The sequence below is a fragment of the Trichechus manatus genome, unplaced genomic scaffold (genome assembly GCF_000243295.1).
Source record: "Trichechus manatus latirostris isolate Lorelei unplaced genomic scaffold, TriManLat1.0 scaffold00089, whole genome shotgun sequence".
Classification (NCBI taxonomy): domain Eukaryota; kingdom Metazoa; phylum Chordata; class Mammalia; order Sirenia; family Trichechidae; genus Trichechus; species Trichechus manatus.
The window spans coordinates 4,076,569-4,085,048 of NW_004444025.1; the positions used below are offsets into that span (position 1 = coordinate 4,076,569).

Sequence of the window (8,480 nt, forward strand, 5' to 3'; positions counted from 1 at the left end):
GTCGCCAGTCCACAGGTGCCCACTAGGAGGTTGTGCCCCTGTCCACTAGAACACTATGCTAAGGAGGGTGTGCCCCCAGTTCACGGGCTCCCTGCGCCAGTGGCTGGGTGGAGCAGCAGGCACCGCCAGTCCGTGGGCCCCTGATGTGGGAGGCTGAGCATAGGAGCAGGTGCTGCAGGCCCCCGAGTACAGCTGGCTAGGCAGAAGAGGGTGTGCTGCCAGTCCCTGGGCCCCCCGAGCTGGCAACCAGGCAGAGAAGCAGACATTGGCAGTTTGAATCCACCAGCTGCTCCTTGGAAACTCTACGGGGCAGTTCTACTCTGTCCTATAGGGTCACTATGAGTTGGAATGAACTCACTGGCAACAGGTATGGCTGCACTGTGCAGGTTTAGCTGGCAGAGTGCCAGCACTCCGTAATTCTCTGTGTCCACTTTTATTATGCAGTCTCTCCTTCCACTTGGCACTCAGTCTGAGTCTTCTGCCTTGCCTTTGATGTTCAGGGTTCTAAAGTTGTCATCTGTATGTGATCCAGCTATTTTCTGGAGTCTTTGTTGTAAGAAGCACATTATGAGGCATCTGACTATGCTGCCATCTTGGACCACCTCCTTTGCTATAATTTTTAAGAAATAGTGTGTCACACCTCAGAATGCCATTGTATCACTTCAGAGATGAATTGATATTTGAATGCATAACATTTGATATGTGAATTAGTGTACAGGCAGTTTAAACAATTAAGAATGGCCATGCTATATTTTATTGTTCATACAACAAATATGAACTTGCTAGCCACTGGCTTTTTCTGGTCTATGTGATGTATCTTCTTTTAAAATGTTTAATACTTTTTATTCTCACTAAAAAAAAAGTTATTTTTTTTTAACTTCTTAGTGTATAGGTTTTAAAAAAAATATGAAAGAAAATTTAATTCTTTCCAGCAATTAATCTGAAATCACATTTTGCTGTTTACTTTAATCCAAATCTCATCTCATGAACTTCTCTGATGTTTTATAAAGACAAAAACAATTTTTAAAGGTTGAAAGGCTAAACAAGTTTGGGGAAGTCTGGCTTGCATCATAGAATTATTAAGATGTTGAATAAAGGTACAAGATTGTCAAAATACCTGCATTACACTTTTCTTGTTGGACTCTGGCACTATTCATCTGACATTAATACTATCAAAGATACCCTTGAATGACCACATATGAACATTTTTTTCAACTGAATAAAATTTAACTACAGGGTCGGTCAACTTCACTGGTAGGTTCCAATGGACACACATTAACTTTCAAGTCACTAGATTTATACACAATACACTGCAGTAGTATTGCACTAGTATTCACTTTAGCAATATTCTAAGCAATGGACTGAGTATTTAGCCAATGCTTTCTAGCCTGTCTCATATAGTTATATAAAATGTTTAACTCACTACAACAATAATTAGCTTTGCTTTTGACCTTAAATAATTAATGGATCTCAATAATTCCTGGAAAGAAGGAAGAAAGGAAGGACGAGAAGGCAGGCATATCAGAGTAATTTTAAAACTTTTTTTTAGGTTTGGGGCATCAAAAAGAATCTAAAAATTATGGGCTCTCACCAAAAAAATGTACATTCTTACAATACTTTGTATATAATTTTAGAGGATCTGAGTGATGTTTCTCAAAGTATAGTCCATGGACCATATGTATCCAAATTTCTTGAGGTGTTTGTTAAAAGTTCAGATTCCTGAGTTTCACTTCAGAGTTACCAGGCTGGAATGTCACAAGGTAAGACCTAGAAATAGAATTTTTAACAATATCCACAGATAAGACTATTTAAAACTAAACTTTGTTTTTTTATAAAAGGAAAATAAATAGATATACAAACACATTCACACACATGTATAGACATAATCATGTGTGTAATTTTAAAATTAAAATACTATTGTCTTATAGTAATAATAAGTTTCTTGTTGTTATTATTATTATAAGCCCTTCCCTACATCCAGTCCCAGCCCTAGAGGTAACCACCCTCATATTTTCTATTTCCACCAAAATTTCCTCTGTATCATTAAAAATTATATGCTTATGTCACTGTTTCTTGTTTTTCCAATTTTAGTCTTTGTCTATTGACTGTCTGTTCCCGTCAGAGCGGATAGAGACTAGAATTTCCCTTTCCTATCCCGACTCCACTTTTTTCCCTCAACCCCGATGTGTCATAATTTTTTGTTAAATTAGTAGCCAGTGTTTCATTATTATTGTTGTCATGTGCCGTTGAGTTGACTCCAACTCTTAGCAACCCAATATGACCGAGTGGAACTGCCGCATGAAGTTTCCCAGGCTATTATCATCACAGGAGCACATCACCAGGTATTTTCTGTCCCAGAGCCACTGGTGGGTTCAAACTGCTGACCTTTCTGTTAGCAGCTGAGCACTCTGCACCACCAGGGCTCTGATGTTCCCAGAACCAAACAATGCATTGCCTCTTTTCTGAAATTAATAGTTGCCTTATTTTTTCATTTGTTCTGTTTTCCGTCTACCTACTAATTTTTTCCCAGTGTTCCATTCTCCCTGCCATGTGTTGTTGTTGTCAGGTGCCGTAGAGTTGGTTCTGACTCACAGTGACCAACAGAACAAAATATCGCCCAGTCCTGCACCGTCCTCACAATTGTTCTTATGTTTGAGCCCATTGTTGCAGCCACTGTGTCAATCCACCTCACTGAGGGTCTTCCTCTTTTTCACTGACCCTCTACTTTACCAAGCGTGATGTCCTTCTCCAGGGACTGGTCTCTCTTAATAACATGTCCAAAGTACTTAATACAAAGTCCTGCCATCCTCCCTTCTAAGGAGCATTCTAGCTCTACTTCTTCCAAGACAGATTTGCTGGTTTGTTGGTTTTGGTTTTGACTTCTTCTCTGCTAAATTAATTGCTACTCCTTCTATTTTCCAAACACTTGTTGAAATCTTGAATTCTCTCTCTCTCTCCTCCCTTTGTCTTTGTCCCTGTAAGTTAAAAAAAAAACCATTGCCATTGAGTTGATTTCGACTCATAGCAACCCTATAGGACAGAGTAGAACTGCCCCATATGGTTTCCAAGGCTGTAATCTTTACAGAAACAGGCAGCCACATCTTTCTCCCGCAGAGTAGCTGGTGAATTGTCGACCTTTTGGTTAGCAGCCAAGAGCTTAACCACTGCGCCACCAGAGCTCCTTTCTTTGTAGGTTAAGGCCTTTTTATTCCCTTGTCGTCCTTTTAGTGGAGGTTGAAGAAGAAGTGCGGGGAAATGCATGTGGGCAAACCACAATTTATAAGAGAAACTCCAAAGCACTTTCTGTGCAACAAACACTTGAGGACCACTGGCTAGGATGCAGCAGACGTTGGAGTAGTGGATGACTAATGACTGAATGGATGAATATGTGCACTCAATGAATTTATGAAAACCCATTGATTTAAGAACAACAAACTATGATGTTGGTTGAACTATTGACCTAGAAAGTTGGCAAACCCCAAAATAAAAATCCCTGTCAGGCTCCACCCCACCCCACCCTACTCCCCCAAAAGAGAAAGAAAAGTCACAAACATGTTAACTGTAGCTCTTTCTATCTATTCAGGTTGTGGGATACACACATTTTTTTATCTTTGTACTTTTCTTGCATTTTCTAAATTTTACGCACTGTGTATAATTACTGTTTGAGTGTGTATGAGTGTCTGGGAGAGAATTACTATACTCCTCCTAACACCTCACCTAGAGAGGTGAAATAAAATCTTCAGTCTGAAATACACACATTTATTCATCAAACTTTTGTCAAGTGCCTAGACCAGAGTTACACACCTTACGGGTATTATTAAATTAGCGAATATTTCTGAATCATAACTTCAAAAGAAACTAAGAAAATATGGTTGGGAGAAGGAAGAGTCTTATGGGTAATTTTTTAAAAAATAATATTTTATTGTGTTTTTAGTGAAGGTTTACGCAGCAGTTTAGGTTCCCATCCAACAATGTCTACACAAATTGTTCAGTGGCATTGGTTACATTCTTTCTTCACAATGCGTAAACATTCTCAGTATTTCTGTTCTGATTGTTCCATTGTATGGGCAATTTTTTAAACTGAAAAGGAACTGTATCATACCAGCATTTTTATATTTAATTTATTAAAAAAAAAACACACCATGTACTAGGTGCCTATTATCTCACAGAACCCATGCAAGGAGCGAGAGGTGCACAGATCTGTAGTTCACCACACCATCTGTCTTAGTTATCCAGTGCTGCCATAACAGAAATACCACAAGTGGACGGCTTTAACAAACAGAAATTTACTCTCTCACAGCCTAGTAGGCTACAAGTCTGAATTCAGGGTGCCAGCTCCAGGGGAAGGCTTTCTCTCTCTGTTGGCTCTGGGGGAAAGTCCTTGTGATCAATCTTCCCCTGGTCTAGGAGCTTCTCAGCACATGGACCCCAGGTCCAAAGGATGCAGTTTCCTCCTGGTTCTTCATTCTAGCTGGCATGAGGTCCCTCTGTCTCTCTGCTGGCTTCTCTCTTTTATATCTCAAAAGAGATTGACTCAAGATACAACCTAATCTTGTAGATTGAATCCTGCCTCATTAACATAACTGCCTATAATCCTGCCTCATTAACATCATAGAGGTATAATTTACAATACTTAGGAAAATTACATCAGAAGGCAAAATGGTGGATAATCACACAATACTGGGAATCATGGCCTAGCCAAGTTGACATACATTTTTGGGGGACACAATTCAATCCATAACACCATCCCAGTCTAAGAAAGAATCCATAGTTATGTGTAGTGAGTTCTTGAAAACACTCAGCTCATGGAAGACATAGTTGTCTGTATTTTGTAATTTTTAACTTTTTGTTTATGTAGCAGATTCTCTCAGTTATTTACCCAACTGTCACTCTCTCCACTCCCTTCTTCCCTTTGTGGAGCTCCAGTTTTATTCCAGTGACTATCCTTCCCCCAGGGAATATCCTCATTAGTCAAAGGCAATCATGGTAACATAGTATTTCCCTTGTCAGAGACTGGAAACTGCAGGGATTCCAAGAAAACGAAACACAAAAAAGAGGCCACCCCATCTTCTGCTGGACATTGCTGAGTTTGCACAGAATCCTCGAGAACGGTATGGCCAACTTGGTACCAGCCTAAGGAACACTGCAACACAGAACCAAGAGAATCTCAGAGATGTAAAATCAGAGCTCTGACATACCATGCTTGGGCCCTGTCCTACCTTTGGACTTTTATTTTATGAAACAACAAATCTTTATTGTTTAAGCCAATTTGCGTTGGAGCTTCTGTTACATGCCACAGAAAGCATCCTAACAGATACAGTATGCTTTGTCTCAGGAAGAGGATTTGGTGTACAGGGAATGTAAGAAAAAAGCAGATGTCATTGTTGTTGTTAGGCGCCGTCGAGTCGGTCCTAACTCGTAGCGACTCTATGTACAACAGAACGAAACACTGTCCAGTCCTGCGCCATCCTCACAATCGTTGTTACGTTTGAGCACACTGTTGTAGCCACTGTGTCAATCCATCTCATTGAGTCTTCTTCTCTTTTGCTGACCCTCTACTTTACCACGCATAATGTCCTTCTCCAGGGACTGCTCCCTCCTAATAACATGTCCAAAGCATGTGAGACGAAGTTTCGCCATCCTTGCTTCTAAGGAGCATTTTGGCTATACTTCTTCTAAGACAGATTTGTTTGTTCTTTTGCAGTCCATAGTATACTCAATATTCTTTGCCATCACCATAATTCAAAGGCATCAATTCTTCTTCAGTCTTCCTTATTCATTGTCCAGCTTTTGCATGCACATGAAGTGACTGAAAACAGCATGGCTTGGGTCAGGCACACCTTGGTCCTCAAGGTGACATCTTTGCTTTTTACTACTTTAAAGAGATTTCCTGTAGCCGACTTGCCCAATGCAATGCGTCTTTTGATTTCTTGACTGCTGTTTCCAGAATGGCACAGTAGTTAACAGCTTGCCTGTTAACCAAAAGGTCAGCAGTTTGAATTCACCAGCTGCTCCCTGGAAACGCTTTGGGGCAGTTCTACTCTGTCCTGTAGGATCGCTGAGTCAGAACGGACCTGTGGCACATAACAACAACAATACCTGTGGATGTAATCCCATTTGGGAATAGGGCTTTCCCTTTTATGTTAATGAGGCCATATCAACATAGGGTGTGTTATAAACCTAATCGCTTCAGAGTTAGAAGCAGTAGCCTAGACTCAGAGACAAGCGAACACAAATGGGGAGGATAACGTCAGACGTTATCTGACGACAACGCGGCCAGATGCACCTACAAGCCCAAGAACTCTAAGGATTGCCAGTTACTAGAAGTTGAAAGACACAAAGTAGGACCTTCTTCTAGAGCTACTCTCTGAATTTGGACTTCTAACCTCCAAACTGTCAGAAAATAAATTTCCGTTCTTTAAAGCCACCTGCTTGTGATATTCCTGTTACAGCAACACTAGCAAACTAGGACAATGTCATTCTGTCATCTCCAAGCATTCAGGAGCTTGCTTTAATCCCTCCTGCCTTCTCTTGACAGTGGCTGATCGGAGCAGCCGGCTGATAAGTTTTCCAAGACGGAGTGGGTGGAATGAGCTGAAGGAAGGAAATGTAGCAAGTTGGGAGATGAGCCACATGACAGGTGCTGAAGACCAGGACGCTGACAAGCCTGAGGGCTGAGGTAGTGACAAAAGGATGATGGGCAAAAATGGGGTGTTTGAAAAGGCCTTGAATCACCAAGAGAAACATGACGAGCGAGACTGGGGTGGGAGGGCTGTCTAGCAGTGCCTCCCGGAACTTCGCTGGCTAGGACTTTTGTACATTTTTAAAATCCAAAGCATGTGTAGTCAGAGCCAGGATGAGAAAGACTGTGGTGTTGAGGGGAAGCAAAGGGAGAAAAAAGAGAGAGAGGGACAATTTCAGTTCCTTTTCTCTCCGTTAAGTCTTGCCTGTAATCAGGTTTAAATGCACACTATCCCTTTAGAGTTGCCCAGTCAGGGCTAAAACTGACCGCGATGTCTGGGGCAGGCTATGATATTTTAATCGCCTCTTTTGTTATCTTGCACATTTGCACTGGGCTGAAACTGAAACAGTCCTTGGAGGTGAAAAACAAGGGACGCCATGCCAAATTCCTCTTCCATGTGCAGTTACAAAAGCCGCTAGGCATGTAGAAAGAATGCAGATTTTAGTTTAGAGAATAAAGGACCTTTTCTGACTAAAGGTGGAGTAAGGGAGGGTGGTGTTGCTGGCCTTAGATCCACCTGGGAGAGTGTCTTAACTAAGTCTGAAGAGAGGAAGCCAATACCTACCACGTGGGATGCTGATCAATACTGGCAGCCTGTCCGGCAGAGGCCTGCAGTGAACAGAGAGAAATCAGCCATGTTGCAAATTAGGGTTCTGTGTACATTCAGTTGTGAAGGGTGACCACTTAGCAGCATGAATACGGAATCCACCATTTTAACAGCAAAAATCTGAAGGAAAAAAATGACTGAATTTTAGTTTCTACCACATTTCTCTTTGCAAAATTTCAGCATATAAATAGCTAGTTGCCTACCAAGGCCAGAAACCCACAAAATAAAAATTGGTAATGCAAATTAAAATAGATGTCTTCGATTTGTTGTATTTATAGAAAGACCTTTTTGAGTTTTCAAGAGTACTTTTGACCAAGCGTAAGACAGGCTAAATAAATTACTGCTCAGTTCTCTCCAAGAGTTTCTTGAGAGGCAGGGTTACTGACTTTAGCTCTATTCCCCAGCAGAAAAACTGTGGAGCCCGATGTTCTCAAGCATAGACTAAGAACTGCTTTGAGTCTGGTGAAGTCCTTCACTCCCACAGGCTGTGTGGAGAGTCCTGCACACAACAGACGTAAGTTCTCACCGGGGTTGGGGTGGGGCTGGGCACAAAAGTGAGCTCAAATACAATTATTTCTCCCTTCCCGCAAACTAAATAACACCTACTGCCGTTGATATCAGGTACTTATGTACCTTCATTGATAAATATGTATCAGGAAAGCACATTCCTTGTTATAAGACAGGCTGTCTGAAGTTTCTAAGTCTATGTAGTGAATTCCATAGAGATACGTATTTTTAATAAAGCGCTTAACATTTCACATACAACTTTTTACATAATCACCGTGGTATGGTGGCCCAAGACGCCAAAAGGAGCAAATGATTCGAATAAATAATCTTTAAATTAAAAAAAAAAAAGGAAGAAACCTAGTTTGGATATAGCAGAAACGTGCTATTGTACGTTTATACCTTGGGTGTTGTGCACTTCAGATCAGCCCTGGGAAACAGCAACTTCACGTGTTAGATTTTCCCCAACCCCCGCCTTCAGCAGAGCCGGAGCACCTGCACGAAGCAGGGGCGCAAGTTCATCGGCTTTGTGTCAAAAGAACAAAGATCCGCCCAGCTGCTGTCTCGCAGTTTGGGAAGCACGAAGCCGACTCTGGAGCCCGGTGTGGCTCGCAGAGCCGCGCCCCC

The 8,480-nt window shown here is 41.5% G+C and overlaps 1 long non-coding RNA gene across 1 annotated transcript; it reads right to left on the reverse strand.

Moving 5' to 3' along the window:
* Positions 1 to 4,677: 4,677 nt before the first annotated feature.
* On the reverse strand, positions 4,678 to 8,423 carry LOC111821555 (uncharacterized). The gene is made up of 3 exons (XR_002824932.1): positions 8,256 to 8,423; positions 7,308 to 7,469; positions 4,678 to 5,143 (listed from the first exon to the last, which is right to left on the reverse strand). It is a non-coding gene; the product is annotated as an uncharacterized LOC111821555 (long non-coding RNA).
* Between the last annotated feature and the right edge of the window lie 57 nt (positions 8,424 to 8,480).